The sequence below is a fragment of the Pinus tabuliformis genome, chromosome 5_1 (genome assembly GCF_031772625.1).
Source record: "Pinus tabuliformis cultivar Carrire ecotype Pingquan chromosome 5_1, CPIR1, whole genome shotgun sequence".
In the NCBI taxonomy this organism is placed as follows: domain Eukaryota; kingdom Viridiplantae; phylum Streptophyta; class Pinopsida; order Pinales; family Pinaceae; genus Pinus; species Pinus tabuliformis.
Genome location: NC_142305.1, coordinates 348,689,159 through 348,708,244, shown reverse-complemented (window position 1 = coordinate 348,708,244; position 19,086 = coordinate 348,689,159).

Sequence of the window (19,086 nt, the reverse complement as noted above, 5' to 3'; positions counted from 1 at the left end):
TCCTGATGCCTTCAAACAACCAGATTCAATCAGCGCTCATCGCACATCATTTCTGTTCTATTCTAATCAGACCAGGGATTCGATTATCATTATAGTTTGCATTTTTGGAGGTTTTTATGTATATATCGTTTAAAAAAAAAATGAATTTTTTATAATTAAAATGTTTATTTGCTTTTATATATTTTATATGGTATTCAAAAATATAATTTAAATAATGAAAAATGAGACAATGTATTTTAGATTTTAAAATTTTTTGTAGATGGAAAAATTGAGCTCATGTTAAATCCTTATTTGAAATGAATTTAATAATACAAAATATTATAAAGCATGTAAACTTAATTAGGGTATTTTACATTTAATTTTCTTTGACTCGTGTTATGTTTGAAAATGAAATATAATACCAACTTAAAAAATCTTGAGGATGGATTCCATTGGTTAGTTCGAAACACCAATCAAATCCTAATAATGTGATTATTCTTAAAGACATTTATCTACAATATGAATCATTATCCATTTAATTCTCTTTGATTGGGTGCTATGTTTGAAAATGAAATATAATACCAAGACTTAAAAAATCTTAAGGATAGATCTCATTGATTGTGCATGGACCTATGGTTCGTGCAACGCACAGGGTGACAACTCCACCGTGCGAAGGACTTGTGCGAAATGCGAGATGAACGAGCCAAGAAACGAGTTTATAAGGTGTTGGGCGAGTTGAGGGGGCGGTCCCACGAGTTGGGCAGGCCAACCCTCCTCTTGGGTGAGTAAGCACATTATGAATGAGTCGGCTTGGGCGTTGGGCGTGAGTCGGCCAGGTGACATAACCCGCCCCTCGTGCGTATATATCAATGGATGGTTTGTGGAGGCAAATCATCTTTCAATCAACATGAGTTCGAACAAGGAGTTCTATGGTGCGTGGCTGAGCTTGCGACGGGCGGAACTCGGGTGGAAAACTTGTTCAAAAAAGTTGGGTGAAAAACTTGGGTGAGAAACTCGGGCGAAAAACTCGTGCAAAAAACTCAGGCGAAAAACTTGTGCAGAAAACTCAGGCGAGATCGTTCGGGTAGAACTCAGGCGAGGTCGTTCAGGCAGGACCTAGGTGAGGTCGTTTAGGTAGAACTTAGGCAAGGTCGTTCATGCAGAACTTGGGTGAGGTCGTTGGGTAGGAAACTCGAGCGAGGTCGTTCATGCAGAACTTGGGTGAGGTCGTTGGGTAGGAAACTCGAGCGAGGTCGTTCGAGTGTAGTGGGTGAGGTCGTTCGGGTGAGCCGGGTGAGGTCATCGGGAAACCCGGGTGAAGTCGTGTGGTGACTCGGGTGAGGCGTTCAGGTGAACCAGGTGAAGTTGTGTGGTGACCCGGGTGAAGTCATGTGGCGACTCGGGTGAACGAGTGGACGTACGGATAGGCGGCTGCACGAGAGCTCGCCGTGCATGCTGAAACGAAGAATCGTGTGGATAGGCGACTTGGGTAGGGCGCGCCGTGCACGGCGAAACGATGGAAACAATGAAGTGTTGAGGTTGTGAACGAATGTGTGACATTGTGCGAGGTGCCCGTGTGTGGCGACTTGGTTACGATGTGGCACGCCCAAGTTGGGCAAACAACACGATCGTGCAACGAGGTGAACGAAGGGTTGGTGAGTCGTGCGGCGACCGTGCGGAGGCGCCGACGAGCTGGGCAACCAAGTTTGCCGAAGTTGGAAATTTCGCTAAGTGTAAATGTAGGGTTTCCTAATATTTAACTTGTACTTATAAAAGAAGATTATATATATATATTGATTCGGCAGGGAGTTGCTCCTCCCTTTATACTGTTGTACATTTCTATTGTATAATGTTGTTTATGTGAATGTTATGGGCTTTCACTGTATAAAGGATAATGATAATACTTGGTAATGAAAAAATAAACTAAGTATGGAATGTTAGGCGTAGTCTACAATCGTAAGTATTGGTGAAAAGAAAATGGTTGGTACTGCCACACCTCGCTATAGTGCGGTTGGAAGAGTACTGCCAGTGTAAGGCCATGATAGGTTGGTTCGAAACATTGACCAAACCTTACTAATGTGATTATTCCGAAAGACATTTATCTACAATATGAATCACAAAAGTCTTAAATCTAACTTAAAAAAATCATTTAAATATATTTTTTACTAAATGTTAAATTGAAAAACCATAATTAAAATTAAACTTACATATTTTAATATTTCCAAAACCCTCTAACGAAACAACAAAGAAATAATTAATATATTTAGATTTGTGTTGCAAAATTCTAAATACATACCATTGTAAGAAAATAACTTTAATTTACTATGTTGAATTTATAGCCATCTCTACATAGTGTTAACTAATGAATGAGAAAAATAGTTCATGGACGCAATCCATCCCAAGGCGTTACTATGGAAACAATCTTGTGCCCCCAACTCCTCGTCCATTGCAAGAAGGATAATTATTTATTCTTTCATGATTGAGTTTCTGTTATTTCTAACAACGTTAGTAAACCATTTTGTAACTTGGATTTCATTTCTATATATGTTTTAGGTTGTCGCCAATAACTATCACATGTCATTTAATAATTGCTCGGCACAGAAGTGTTTTATTTTATGATTGACGAATATTGCGACTATGTGGAAGGTGGAATGCAAATCTATACCCATTTTATGATGGACCAATATTGCGACAATGTGGAAGGCAAATTTATACCCATTAACAAAGGGTAATTATAGGGCAATTATAATAGGGTAATTTTATTACAGGGCAATTATGGTGTGGCTAAATTAATATGGATTTATTTTAAATACGATTTAATATAAGTCAAGAAGGTTTCAATTTTTTCAAATATAAATATTATTTAAATATTTTGTATAGTTATTTTTTTAGGTTTTTCATAATTTTTATTTCGATTAACATGAGCAAAATTTCAATTCAATTTTGATGTCGAACAAACAACGACAACGTTACACATCATACTAAACTTGATTGTCACTTTAATAAAGACGTAAAGAAAAAATGATGTTATTTTTGATGTTAGGGAAAACCCATGGGCTTATGAAATATTTTTGTATGTATCTTCACATTTCTTTCCTCCATATCATTATTCAAAGAGTTAGTGATGTACAACGTGGGAAGGAAAAGAAATGCTTCTTTGAAGGAAAATTCTTCTTAATTATTAGCCTGGCCTTTAATGATGTAAATAAAAAATATTCTATGAAATTATATATAACATCGAATTTTAAGATTTGTGTTGATGGATCTGTAAAATATTGAATATTAGAAATTGGTTATGATTTTTATGAAAAAAATATTTAATAATAAATTTTAAAATTTGTATTAAAGGAGGTATAAAAATATTGAAGATTAGAAGTTGTTCATAGTTTTTAATTTATGTTATGCATTAAAAGGAATGTTTTTAAATTTATTAATATGAGGTAATTTCCAAAAATCCCTTTATGTGTGTTGAAATACATATGTAATCATGATTTTATGTATTTAATGTAATGAGAAAAATAAATTTATTTTGTTATTATTGAGGTATGAGTTTCATGCTCAAATAAATTTATTTTATAGGTCAAATTCTCATTAAGAGTTTTAAGGGTTTGTCATTGAGTCTACAAGTCAAAAGAGTCATTGACATGTATGAAATGCCCTTCTTGGGCATGTTCCATATTGTAAAAGGAATTTATTTGAGTCAAAATAGAGTGAGAAGACCCTCCAAGACCCTGCCATGTTGCAAAGTTCAAGTCAGCCTACACAAGTGAACAAGTCAGCCTAAACGAAGCAATTTGTACCCCTCAAAAGCTTATATATAAGAAGGAACTTTACCTCATATGGAAACGCACTCAACCAACTTTGATATCCTGAAGATATAAGCTAGAAAATGACAAGGAAGAAGAAGAAGAACATCGATGTTTTGGCCCTCTCTCTCTCTCTTGTGTTAGGGTTTCTATAGTTAGTCAGCAAGTCGAAGTGCTAGAAAATTGCTGAAGAAACTATTGGATCGAAGTTATAGAAGAAATTGTTGGGTCAAAGTTCTAGAATAAACTGTTGGGTTGAAGTTCAAGAAGAAACTACTCGGTTGAATTTCTAGAATAAACTATTGGGTCAAAGTTGCAGAAGAATTTATTGGGAGCTCTAAGTTGCAGAATAATTTTTTGGGAGGTTGAAGTTGTAGAAGAATCTACTTGGAGGTCAAGATTATAGAAGAATCTGTTGGGATCGAGATTACAAAAATTATTGGGGTCAAAGTTGCTGGAAGGAACACTCATCAAGGAAGAAAGGTTTGACTTGGTCTTCGAGGGATCTTGGTCAATGGTCATAGGTCTTGGAATTTTTCAATTGAAGTTGTATAAGAAGAGATGAATTCTTAGGGGTTTTCCTCTCATTTGGAGAGGTTTTAGCCTTGGTCGATCACCTATATCTTGTGTCCTCTTATCTTATTGTTCTTTATTGTTTGGTAGTTATTTGCTGAAGAAAAATACTAATAATAATTAAATGAAATAAGAAGGTATTCAATTGAAGTAAAAATACATTACAAGCACTTATCAAAGTAAGAGAAATCACCTAATCTAGTTGTCCCTAGATTTCTTGACATTGTATCAATGCTAAGGTGACAAGACAAGGAAATTAAGCTTGAAGAAGGACCATTAAAAGGAGTATCAAGAAAGGTCAAGACATCAAAAGAGGACATTAAATCATCTAGAAGGGTTACCTAAGGGCCGAACAGGTTAAGGAGCATCAAAGAAGACCTCAAAACCCTAACTTATTCAAGGAAAGGGTTTCTAAATTAAATCATTCTTGGGAAGATTACAATCTACAAAGGAGATAACAGCTCAAGGACTTGGCATCCACTCAATTAAAGAAAGACTCTACTTTCGAAATATCTTGGGAAGGCCACCACACTCTACACTATCATTTAAGGAATCAAGAAGAGTCATTGTCATCATTGTCAAGGAATCAAGGTGATCTCCTTCTCTTTGAGACAAGGATCACTTTTTAAAGAAGACATACTCTTGAAGAAGACGTCTTCTATTAGCTACATCATCATCAAAATCAAGAAGGAATCAAGTTGAACATATTGTTAAGGAGTACCTTCACAAGTATCTTTATATATATGTCTAAATCTATTAAAATGAATTCATTTGCAATGAAAGAAAAAAATTGGTTGGGTCGTCAAACTTTCTTTCATGGAAGAAGACGACATATTTGATCCTCATAGAAAATGAAGTCGTTGGACACGTTAAGAGTTTAATCATTAAACCTCCAAAGTAAGAAGTTGAAGCTCTAGCCAAGTATATGAAAGGGGAAATAAGGGCTTAATGGATCCTTATATAATCCATCAAAGATCCCCTCATACCTTATGTTGCAAAGTTGGAAACATCAAAAGAAATCTACGAGAAGTTAGCATAATTGTTCTCTGTAAGCACCGTTGGTGAAGTCATATTTTTAGGGATCGAGAAATACAAAATGAAGATATCAAAGGAAGAAGGAATAACCTCATACTTTATGAGGGTATTTGAAATACAAGACTAATTGCAAGATTTGGGGGAAATAATGTTCGATAAAGAAATGACCACAATTGTGATCAACGCACTACGAGAGGAATGGGGAAACTTCGTATCAAGCATCTATAGAAAGAAGGAATCGACCCCATTCAATGGACTTTGGTCATTGTGTAAGATTGAATAAACTAGGTTGAAAGCAAAGAGCAGTGTGGCACCAGTTGAACAAGTTCAAGCATTTGTTGCAATGGTTAAGAGAAAAGGAAACTTTGGAAACTTTGGTCCCCATAAAAAGAAGGAAAAGGACATGTCGAAGATCTAATGCTATGGTTGCCAGGAATATGGACATTCTATGAGATACTTTCTGAAATTTATAGGGACAAAAAGAGGAAAGGAAGAAATGAAGAAGTGGAAGAATCTAATGAGAATAAATCCAAAGGGATAAATATTCACTATTAGGGTTTCTCCTATGCATAGGAAGGAGAAGTAGGGGAAGTAAAGACATCCACCATGGAATTCAATTTGAAAAAAATAGTGACGAGATGCATCTTAGTAGAAGATGGAATCATACTAGAAGCACATTGTTGAAGCAAGAGCTCATGACATCATTAGAGAATCTTGAAAGAATAGCTAAAGTAGAATTCTACATGTATGTAGTAATCATCATATAAAGGAAGTAGCTCTTGGTAACCTAATTGAAAGCATATATAGTAAATATGGTTGAAAAAAGTCATCTAACATTTATCATACATCATCATCATGAAAGGAGCATTTACGTGAAGATGATAATCTAGATGCTCAATTAGAATCTTCATTAGAAGCTTCACCACTACTTCGAAGAAGAAAGTGTCTAGATGAATGGTCCACCTTATGTGGGATACAATGTTTAGAAGGATGAGGTATGTATATATTTGATAGATTCAGTCATGTCATCATATAGTTGGAGGTAACATGGGTAAATGATCTACCTTGTGTGCATGATCAAGGATATCTTCCTTTGAAATGATGCATGAGGGCATGGTTCACATATTCACAAGATGAAATCAACATAATATGTCATATGGAATATGAGATACTTGACAAAGCTAAAGGAACCAAGAATGAAAGTTCCTGTGAAGCAAGATGTGAAGAAATAAAGATATCGTGAAAGATGCAACTATGGTCACGTAAGAAAAAGGAAGTTCACATTCGATGACTAGAAGAATTGATCGTGACATCTCCATAAAGAAGAAGACCATGATAAGGTCTATAAATAAAGGAGAACCTTGAACTATGAAGTATTGAAAATATGTTTATAAATATGTAAGATGTTGATGTTATGAGCAAGCAAGATGTCATGATGAAAGGCCATCACAAAAGGTAACTTTGATTTGATGTTCATTTTTTTATTTTTGAACAACATCTGGATGGTTTGAGATAGGGCTACTAAAAAGAGGGTTGTAGATGTCACCTACAACTAACACTCATGTGGTTGTATGGAATATCCTAAAGGAAACATTACTTTGAGGAGGTAGATATATAAAGAAACAACAGATATGGATTAGAAGACCACTTTTTGATGAAGGAAAAGATGACATGAGTGATTTGGTTTGTGACAATGGTGGATGGACGATGCCCTAAAAAATATGAAGGCTACATAATATAAAGAATCAAATTTATGACATCGAAAGAAGGAGACCCATAGGTAGACGATAGTACCATGATCTCCACCAAAGAGAAAAAAGATGTTGGAAGTAAGTCCCCAGATAAGATGGATCTTTGACAAGCCCCTGGATAAGAGGGATCTTTGACAAGTCCCTTGATAAGAGGGATATTGGGTACATTCATTTTATAGGAATGCATACATTCCATCTATAGGAATGGGCATGTATTCCTTATTTGAGAGGGGGAGATAGAGGCATCTTTCATGTCTTCATATTGTGAAGAAAGAATGCAGGATTTTGTAAGCATCTAACATTCGATACTCTTTAAGGATGTGGTAGGGAATCCAAGATAAGAGTAGTCAAAGAGGATGAATATTATTTGAGGATTGGTAATCAAAGATAAGAATAGTCCTAGAAGTGTTAGAGTCGGTCTTGTCAGTCCTTCGTCAGAGATCAAAACTCTTTCTGTATTTCATTTTTAGGTGTCTCACTCCATTCACTCAGCTGCATTCCACTAGGGGCATGCCATTATCTGACGGAAGTGCCTTATCATTCATTCCCCTCATGTCTTGTACCTGCTGGCTTAGGCATTTTCATCAATGTGTATTAAAGTCCATGACAGTCAATGTTTGATATTTTAATGGACAAGAGTCATTTCGGTCATTAAGTATAAGGATTAGTCATTTGGCCTTCAAACAATGTCCAATAAATCTAGCAAGGCCAGAGGGAGGCTCTTATAAAGTTGTGATTCAAAAATTTTCATCGTCATATCGATAGATTACGACTGTTCTTCAAAACTGTGTTTTGAAGAAAAGTCAACAGTTTGCCATTTGTAATAATTTTCAAAAGTTTCTCAGTGGATTTCTCCAAGCGCAACCCTGGTCTCCTTAGCCAAATTCCATGTCAGCTACCCCTGCAAAAAATTGCCAAAAATTTCATCATTTTAGTCAAAGAAATGAAAAGGAAGTGTGAAAAGCACAGTTTTATTAATTGTGAAAAAGTGACAAAGTGAAAACATTACAAAATGGGTTTTGGAGGAAGAAAAAATCAAATCCAACTCTTGCAACATATTTCTCCAAGTTGTATAAATCATTTGTGACAAGTTACATTCATGAAATCTTCTAGCAAAGTCGAATTTGGAGGTTGAAGAACAAACTGTAGTTGAAAGGTCATGACTGTGTCAAAGGATTGGAGCGCGGTGCACAGGTGGAGGAGTGCGGCACACATAGAGTGCGCAGCGCACTGGGTATTTCCACCCAGTGCTAATTCAAATGGGCGCGATGCACACAGAGGGCGCGGCACATTGGGTTCTTGGCATGGCGCATATACACAGAAGCCCGATTTTGCTCAGAATTTGCAACCAATCGCCTTTAATCCCTTGGATTTTCGAGGTGGGGTCAATCTCTCAGTGTTTCATGCATTTTTATTTTAGTATGATGATAGTTCATGGCGGCTTATGGTTGCACAAAAACTCTTAAACCCTAACACTTAAAATCATGAAAGAAAATGCTGTTAGGGTTACAAACTCATTGTGTTGGTGCCAAGGTTCTTCCTCCATTTTCATTTTTCCTTCTTGCCCTCATTCCCTTCTTCCCTATTCCACTTTTTCCATTTCTCCCTATCCTAAATTTCTACTAAAATCCTATTCCCTATCCCCTCCGCACATTTGTCAAAGGTAAAACCCTAAACCCTACCCCATATAATTTTCATAACACCCCAAACCCTACCCCATATAAAATCTCCTAAACTCCATAATCCCTTCATATTATTCCCCTTCCTAACAGCCCCTTGTTTTATTTTCCCTTGGTGACAGATTTCAACACTAAAAGGAGCAGTTCAAGCACAGTTCATACACGTCAGTCATCTTGTCTTCAAGGTATTTTGTATAGCAGTCATGGCATCTGAGCATTCATCGGACTATGAGGTGGAAACCCAAAGTGACTCTCCCTTGGAGGAACAAGAACCCTAGAGGCCTCATAAGAGTGGTAGACATGTTAGAGAAGAACCGACCACCCTTATAGAATTGCAGGCCTACCCTCTTGCTATGTCCTGTTTTTAGCATCAGTCATGCTATGCGTTTTGTCAAAAGGTGGCTAGTGTCCAATTTCATCATGAGTTGGCTCGTCCTTTTGTGCTGCACTTACATGGAGATCAAGCAATCTTGTCTGATGTTACCTTCACACTTACAGCAGATTCTGTCTCATTAGCCACTGGTATACCGAACATTGCTGAACCATGGCACAAGAAACAAAAGATTGACAGGTAGCATTATGAGCCCTACATCAAAACCAGTTTCTTAAGGCAGCTCAAGAGAGTGTTTCCATTCTGGTATCTAAAGGATGAATATGCTCCACTAATGAGATTGATAATGAAATATTTCAGCTGTGAGGGGCGATTTTCTCGTCTTTATGCTTATCACATGAGGTTGCTCATGCATTTCACCAGGGTACAGATGATGAACATTCCATATTTCATTCACCGGAACATAGAGAGGATGATCACCTTTATACAACGCAAAAAACCTCAGAAGCAACTTAATAGTGTCTATCATTTTTCTCTTATTAAGATTTTGGTGGCTCATCAGCTTGGATTGTAGGGCATCACTTGGGATGATTTCATCTCACGTGATTTCTTTAGAGCTTCATGGAGAGTATCAGAGGTTAAGCATGAGGGTGAACCTTCTCATCGGTATGAGTGCCATGAGACTGCTAGTATGCCGATATTCATCACATATTAGAGGGGTGCTAGACATTTGTTTGCAGCAGCAAAGCGAGTGTTATCTCCACCCGGGGTGGAAGGGGCCTCGCTTCCTCCATCAGCATCACAGGAATAGGACAAAGGCAAGGAGCCAATGCAAGATGAGGGGCCTTCAGGTGAGCCATCAGGTGAACGAGAGACTGACTTCATTCTCCTTCATGATGATGATACAGATATGGGTCCACAAAGCACCAAACTTAGAGAGATCATCCAGGAGCAGCAATCAGAGATCAAAGCCTTATCCCTTGACTTGGAGAGGGCTAAGTGGAACATGAAATATCTGGAGCAGAGGAACAAATAGCTTGAGGATTAGCAAGTGATCATGGAGCTACAAAACATTCGCGAGAATCACCAAGATGCGCAAAGGAGAAGAGTTGAGCTCACGTCATTGGAGCAAGAGATTAATGAAGATCGGGAGGCCAACCTTGAGAGAGTTAACATGCACTTAGAGAGGCTGCTGGACAAGGCCGACAAGGACCATGAATTGCTGAGACACATGGATTTCCACTACATGGCGCGAAACAAAGTGTGCAAGTCCCGAATCAGGAATTTGAAGGCGAAATTGAGGAAGGCAATCAAGAAGCAAAAGAGGCAAAGGGAGCTTGATTGACCTCAGATATTGGCCAAAGCCTCTTTAGAATAGCATAACACTTGATAAGGAAGCTCCAGCCCAAATTTCAAGAAATTTGGGGCATTTTTGGATTTTTAGAAATTTTTGTGCAAAAAACAGGGTCTTTCTTCCTGTGCGTCATGCCACATGGCGCGCGCTTACAATAGGGAGCTCCAAATGAAACAATGTTTACCTTTTTGGATTTTCCATGTAAAATCATGAATTTTTGTGCATGGCCAAGAAGTTTGGGCCAATTTTGAGTCCTCAAGAGGTCAAAAACACCCAAAAAATGACCTCTCTGCCCCTATTTTGACACACAGGAAGCAGCCTTGGGAGATTGCATTTTTGGAGGGAAAACTGGGCACCAAATTCAGAAATTCCACTTGGGTTGGAGAGTAGACAGGCGGGTCTTTCAAACAAGCACACTTGGGCTCAATTTGGACTTCAGAAGGTGCCTCAAAACTAGCTCCAAAGTGGTGCGATGCGTACAGTTTTTGGTGTGGCGCACAGAGACCCAAAGGCCAAAATCACTCCCGCTTCGCGAAATTTCGATTTGCAATTTTCTCCAAGTGGGCCCGCTCATTTACAATACATTTTTCCCGGCATCAAAGGAAATGTTTAAAAAGCATTTTTGGCTTCTATCCAAGTGGCCAACTGAAGGCGAACAACCACCCAAAAAATCTGTGCTCATATTTGCTTTTTTCTAATTGGTCCTCATAGAAAATTCAATGTAACTACTGATGGTTGGCTCTTCATCTCCTGGGTTGATCGAATTTCTCATGGAAAAGCTTATTTATTGTATTGAGATTCATTTTGTAAAGGGTTGGAATTTCTGGGAAACTGTGGGAGAGAAACCAAGTCACTCACTGTACATTTTGACAGAGAATTAATGAAAGGTTGCAGCGCTGGTTCATGACATTCCTGTGGCATGATTTTAGAAAATGTATTTTCTTTATGTTTCATATGTATTTTATTATGTTTCATATTTTCATTCATATTCATTTCCAGTGAAAGCTTTCTAACTAAGAAAAGGTAGAATTCAATGTACTCCTCCACCTTGGGATAGTTTTCACGTTCTATGTTTTCTTCTGTTGAAAAGGATTCATGTATTTATGCCCTTTTCACACTCTTAAACAATCTCTCCACTCCATTTTATTTCAAATCTAATTGCTAGACTTTACCCCTGTCTTGCCTCACGAAATAATCTGCATCTTTGAGTTAAATTCTCTGCTCATGCTGTTCCTTGGCCCCACACATCCCAGAAAACTTAGTCATACCTCCATCATATTTATTTACCTAGCCTAAAATAAGTATTCATTTTTGAGTCATCTCAGACCCTATTTCTCATTTTCCTGAGTGTGACCCAGAGAGAGCCCTCTCCTGTTCTGGTAGGGCTAGCTACCAGACTGAGCGTGGATTGTGGTTACCCTGAATTTTGCCTTCCTTCAGCCTAGGGAAAATTCAGGTGCTAACAGGAAGGAAATACCCTGTGAAAACCATGGGTGGGGTATGTGCCTTTAGAAACAATGATGATGGTGTTTATCAGTCATTGATCTCACTAGAGTTGTGCTCTGATCTTGTGGAGAGATTTAGTTCGTAGACAAGGCCTTTCTGTGTGAAAATGTTAGTTGATATCATCCTCTAAGATGGCTAACCAATCTGAATCTTCTTATGACAATTCTTCATATTGAAAATGTCAAAGTACATTGTGTGGCTTATGAATACCTCCCTAGTTAAGAGGGAGTGTTGAAATATGTAACTAGGTTCAGTCTTCATAATGACATATGTAATCATGGTTTTATGAATTTAATGTAATGAGAAAAAAAATATTATTTTTATTCTTGAGGCATGGGTTTCATGCTCAACAAAATCTATTTTATAGGTCAAGCTCCGATTGAGAGCTTATAGGGTTTTTTCATTGAGTCTACAAGTGAAGAGAGTCACTGACATGTATGAAATACCCTTCTTGGGCATGTTACATATTGTAAAAGGAATTTATTTGAGTCAAAATAGAGTCAAAAGACCCTCCAAGACCCTGTCATGTTGCAAAGATCAAGTCAGCCTACACAAGTGAAAAATTTGGCCTACAAGAAGAAATTCATACACCTCAAAATCCTATATATAAGAAGGAATCTAACCTCATTTGGAAACACACTTAAGAAAGTTGGATATCCTTAAGATAGAAGCTAGAAAATGACAAAAAAAGAAGAATAAGAACAATATAAAAGTTTTGTGCCTCCATCTCTCTCTTTTGCTAGGGTTTCTACAATCACTCGGCAAGCCAAAGTGCTCAAAAACTACAAAAGAAACTATTGGGTCGAAGTTCCAGAAGAAACTGTTGCATCAAAGTTCCAAAAGAAACTGCTAGGTAAAACTTCCAAAAGAAACTATTGGGTAAAAGTTGCACAAGAGTCAGATGGGAGGTTGAAGTTGGAGAAGAATATGATCAAAGTTTGAAGTTGTTGAAGACTCTGTTGGGAGGTCAAAGTTACAGAAGAATATATTGGGAGGTTAAGGTTGCTAAAGAATATGATGGGATGGAGATTAAAAAAATTGTTGCGGTTGGACACTCATCAAGGGAGAAAGGTTTGAATTGGTCTTGGAGGGATCTTGTTCAAGGGTCATAGGTATTGGAATTCTTTAATTGAAGTTCTATAAGAAGAGAAGAATTCTTGTGGGTTTTCCTCTCAGTTGGAGAGGTTTTGGCCCTGGCTGATCGACTATATATTGTGTTATGTCCTATGTTCTTATTGTTCTTTATGGTTTTGAAGATATTTGATTAATAATAATAATAATAACCAATTTAAAGAAGAATTTAATCATGTTAAGTAAAAATGCATCACAAGTAGTTATCAAAGTAAGAGAAATCACATAATCCAGCTGCCCCTATATTTCTCAACAAGGTGGACACTTAGATCATTCTTGAGATTCTATTTCTCAACAAGGTGGACACTTAGATCATTCTTGAGAATCATATAAATGACACCCTATTTTCATGTTCATATACCAGATGAGAGAAATTTTATTGGACCTAGTGTCTAGTGAACCACATGTCTTAATGAGGAAACTTCCCTAAGGAAAAAATGAAGAAAATGTATATCATGCTTGAGATTCTCTCGATCATGGAATCTATGATCTAGTCAAATATAGTTTTCTTAATATAACTAATATTACCAAATCTATATTTTCCACTAAAATAAGAAGATATGGTTAAAGTACTTCCAACTTAAGCATAAGGTATAGCTCAAGGAAGGTTGAAATATTTAATTAAAATGGATTCACATCCACAACCTTGTTGATGATGAAAGGCCCATATAAAAGTGGTTTAATGTAATTTTCATAGGATATTAATGTATTATTTTTCAAGCGAAAATGTGCCTTGTCAACCACCTTAAACTTATGTGAAATGCAATTTCAAATTTTCCTATTTTTGTGCTTAACATTGTCTTTCTACAATATGTCATGAAATTGTTAGTAGATGTTATGGATTGTTTCAAAAATATTTAACTCTTCCTCTATCTCATTATTATCATCGAAAGAATATTCCTATGATGACATAATTGGAAAAGATACATCCCTAGCATATAATTTTGTAATCCCATGCATACCTAAAAATGGGTAAATGTAGCATAACCTTAAAGAGATATGTTGTGATTGCGCTAAAGAATTTTATCCTATGAACATGGATTCTTTGAGTTATACAACTTAAGGATATTTAAAATGATTTTGTGGCTACATTCATTTCTTCCAATAGAGTAAAATTTGTATCTAAAATGGGTTTCCTATGAAAAATATTAAAATAGTGTAAACATATGCCACCTCACAATAAATTTATACCACCTCACACTAAGTTAAAGGTGTTATTTAGTGAGGATCAATTTATATCGACTCATTAATGATACTAGGTAAATTTAATCTAGGTTTATTAAATTGGGTTTAATATAATAATAAAATATTTAGTGTCTAATGCATGTACAACAAATGATGTAATGTCAAATTATCTAAATTTTTATGATATATAATAATATATAATTAATTAAATATATTATTATAATTACTATTCTTTAAATATTCGATAATAATTTTAAACAAAAAAATAGATAAGAAATTATGATTAAATAATATAAAATTCAATGCCAGAAATAGAAATAATAATCATAACAAATAATAATAATATCTAACTATTGTACATGTATTATATAATAAATCTTACTAGGCATAAAGCACTCATTGAAAAGGTGTTCTCTTAAAGACACTCCATGGTGAAAAGGCGCATATTTTAGTGTGGAAAACAAGATCACAAAAAAAGGGATATTATATAATATGTAATTTGAATAAGATATATACTCAATACCATTTGTTGTTATCCTTAAATATTAATAAGATACATGTGTGCAAAACTAATACTCAAAGAAAGAGAATATATTATATACATATGAAGTAGGAGAAGTTATTGCACTTCTTTAAGTATGATCGTAGAAATAGTTGCAGGGAAATTATGATTCATAAGATGAGAGAAACTCATTTGATTCCCTTAAAGAACTAGAATGCTTATCTTGAAAACATGTATGAATCCCCTAACACCATGGGCACCATTTTCAACGCCCCTATAGAGGATGTTATCTTTATTTGGAAGACATTAAGTTTGGGGTTAGGAAACTCGCTAATTGGAAATATGAGGAAATTGATGATTGCCAAGTTGAAATTATTAAAATGGAAGAATCTATCCTCATCTTGCAGATACCTAAGCTCTTTTATTTAGAATTAAAGCAGGGCTTCCCTAAGCCTTGGATGTAGATCCTTATTGTGGAAATCTTTAAATGCGGGGATAAAATAATTCCTTCTAATTATAGGAGCATTATGATTAGAAACATTTCACTTGAGTTGTATGAGCTTATTTTTGGAAAGAAGATTTTCCTTTGGCTTGAAAGCAATGTTAAAATAGAAAAAGGCCAATTTGGGTTTAGTAAATTTCATTCAACTATGGACCACCTTGTTACAGTTAGGATAATTGTGGAGAAATGAAAAAATAACAAAAATAATACCTTATATTATTTGGTTTAACTTAGAAACACTTTTGACACCATTCCTAGAACAAAGCTATGGAAGAGGCTAGAAAGAGATAATGGCTCCTACCAAGTTGAGAGTTATTGTGAATTTATATATGAGAATATTATTTCGAATCTTAGGAACATTGAGGGTTTGTCGGAGGAAATTAAATGAAATATTGGAGTCAAGCAAGGGCCTTCCTTATCACCTAACCTCTTCGGGATATACATTGATAAGATAGAAGAGTGTTTGGAATATGAAGGTTGTACTAGCCACACATTCATTGGAATGGCCACAACTCTTCTCATTTACGTTGATGATATTTTTATTTTAGTAAGGAACCATTATGATCTTATCAAGAAACTCAGAATCCTCCAATATTTCTATTGAGTCCAAGATGGATATGGCTATAAATATGGACAAAACTAAAGTCATGATAATTAAATATAAAAAGATCACCTACGATACTTTCATTTATGCCAACAACTCCTTGAAGGAATTTCCTTGATAAAAATATCTTAGAATTGATATTCATCATAAGCTGAATTAGAATTATAGATTTAAGGAATTGATAAATGGATCTTGGAAAGATTACTATGGGCTTGAAAACAATTTCAAGTTCATAGATCTTTGAATTTGGGATAAAAAGGAACTATTTGAGACTCTTGAAACTCCTGTTATTTTATATGGGAGTGAGGTCTAGGGTTGCAGTATAGCGAGAGAGTCATGGAGGAAGATTAAAAATATCCAAAAGTAGTTTATCACTAATAACCTCAGGATCAGGTAAATACTCCCTACCCCATCATTTTAATAAAAGGAATCATTTCCTCCATCGAAATTATTTATATGAATATGTATGATATTTATAAGAATAATGTATATGTGGATGCCAAGAGGTTTCATAAAATTGCTTCTAACTCTAGTGAAAATCCCTGCCTTTGAAACAACTGAGGGTGGCATAACGAGACCTACTATTGGTTTGACCACTGACTAATAAAGCACGATATTGTCTTGTTGAATTTGTATAATATAAAAAATATTTTTGTTAAGGAAAAATTTTGGGAAAATAAAGAGCTAGCAAGAAAAAGGGAACTATGAAATTATAAGTGATCAACCCCAATTTCAATAACAAAAATGATCTTTTTGTCTTATTCATATTTATGAAGGAACAAAATGAAATACATATTTAAAAAAATAAACACAAAGATACAATGAAATTGAACTTCAATTAATAAGAAGTGCTAAAAATTGTTTACATGCAGAATAAAAGCAAACAAGATCAAGCGATGGCAGCTTATCTCTAAAACAAGATGTGATGACTACATGACTTCTTAATTGTGTTACAATGAGGATTATATACCTTTCTATCATGAAGAAAGGATTAGAAACCATAAAAATCCAAAAACCTAACTGTAGGAGATGGAGCACTTAAAGGTATGGGCCCTAATGTGGTTAGTTAGAATGTCAACTTCTTGGGGTTGTAACTTAGGCATACGATCTTCATTTGGTGCACATGATAACCCATTAGAAATTTCTATCTTTGGAAAATAAATTTCAATTTAAAATGAAAATCAAGGTCTCACATTTGTTTGTTTCCCAAAAAAAACATCATTTAGGGCCTCAAAACAGCTCCAAAAGTTTAGGACCTAAAAACTACCAAAAATAGAAAACTGTTGAAATAGGGAAGTATGCTAAAAAATAGGAAACTAATAAAAAATAGTGTTGGGGATCCAAGTGGAGTAATGAAGTGACCACCAATACCCATGTGGATCAGTCCTCCCCCCCAGGAAGAAATGGTACCCATTTTTTTGAGTGCCTCCATGAGGTGAAGAAACTTTCACTGAACTTGGTCCCTAATGAGTCATTTTCCTTGGCGCGAGAGTTGGACGACTTTGAAAACCTGATATAGTTGAATCTTATGTTGGTCAGTGTTATTAATTTGTGTGTCCATGATTTGATTATTTTTGTCTTTTTCAATGTAATTTGGGTTGATCTCTATTGGTGTCAAAGCTACTGAACAATGTCTGACGTGTCCAATAATGGTTGAAAGTATGGTTGAAGGCAATCCACATTGAATACTGGGTGTAGGCTAAGGAATGGTGTATACTTAGCTCAAAAATATTGTCACCCACAACCTTAGCGATTGTGTAAGGACCATATCAAAGTGTTTGAAGCTTTTGATGGCCTCCAACAAGGCATTCATTCTAGAAGTGTAACCAAACAATGTTGCCCACTTATAACTTATGTGGCACCTGATGTTGATCATGATATTGTTTGTGCTAAGTATTTTCTTTATACATGATATCATGAACTTGATAGCAGATGTGATGAATGTGTTAAAAAAACTTGATCCCCTTATAACCTTTAGATCGAACATGTGCAAATTCAGTCTATGTAGTTTCAAGAGGCATTGCAACATCAATGGGACACAATCATTGAAATCCTAGGCCTACCTAAAAGGGGTTATGTCTAGTTGATCTAGGGAGATCTTTGTATCTATGTTTCACATAGGGGAGACTCTCATTCAATGTTTGTGGATGCTTAGAGTTGTACATGCATAATATGTGCACTATCATCTTGTTGACTGTTGTCATTCTTAATACGGTTGATTACCGCAGCAAGATGTTGGATCACCTTCATAATAGTGGTAGCTACAAAAAGATCCTCAAAAATCCGTTGAAGAAGGTTGCTAGGAATGTGGCTTTGGCCATTAAATCCGTTGGCTCAATAAGTTCCTTGCACCAAAAACTCATTGAAAGAAACCCTATTACTCCGAGAATCTATGGTCTCCCCAAGATTCACAAGGAAGGAGCCCCCTTAAGGCCCATTGTCAACACCATTGGAGGTCCTACCTACCTTCTGGCGAAGTTCCTTGCGTTAAAGCTTAAGCCCTTAGTCGGTCATACGGAGTCCTTCGTAAAGGACTCTGCTTCCTTTATTGAAGAACTCAAGGACATTAAGCTTTAACATGGGGACATTCTTGTTAGTTTTGATGTTGTCTCCCTATTCACTTGCATCCCTATTAATGAGGCCATGGAGGTGATCAAGCGCCTAACAGATCCTGACACGGCCAGGTTGGTTGAGATCTGTCTCACCTCCACCTTCTTTAGTTTTGAGGGAGAGTTCTTCGAGCAAACCTGTGGGGTTGCGATGGGCTCCCCCCTTTCCCTTATCGTTGCTAATCTATTTGTGGAGGATTTTGAGTCCAAGGCTCTGAACTCTTCTCGAATTTTGCTAAAGCTATGGAAAAGGTATGTGGATGACACCAATGTCATCTGGTCTCATGGCCAGGTTGAGCTTGATCTCTTCTTTGATCATATCAACAATCAATCCTCAGCCATTAAGTTCACTAAGGAGCAGGAAGTTGATGGATGCCTTCCATTCCTTGATATTCTTATTTCTAAGAATAGTGATGGTTCCCTCTCCCATCAAGTTTTTCGGAAGAAAACTCATACGGAGCAGTATCTTCATGCCAGTTCCCACCATTTCCCGGCTCAAAAGATGGGTGTTCTCAATACCCTTGCTACTCGAACCCTAA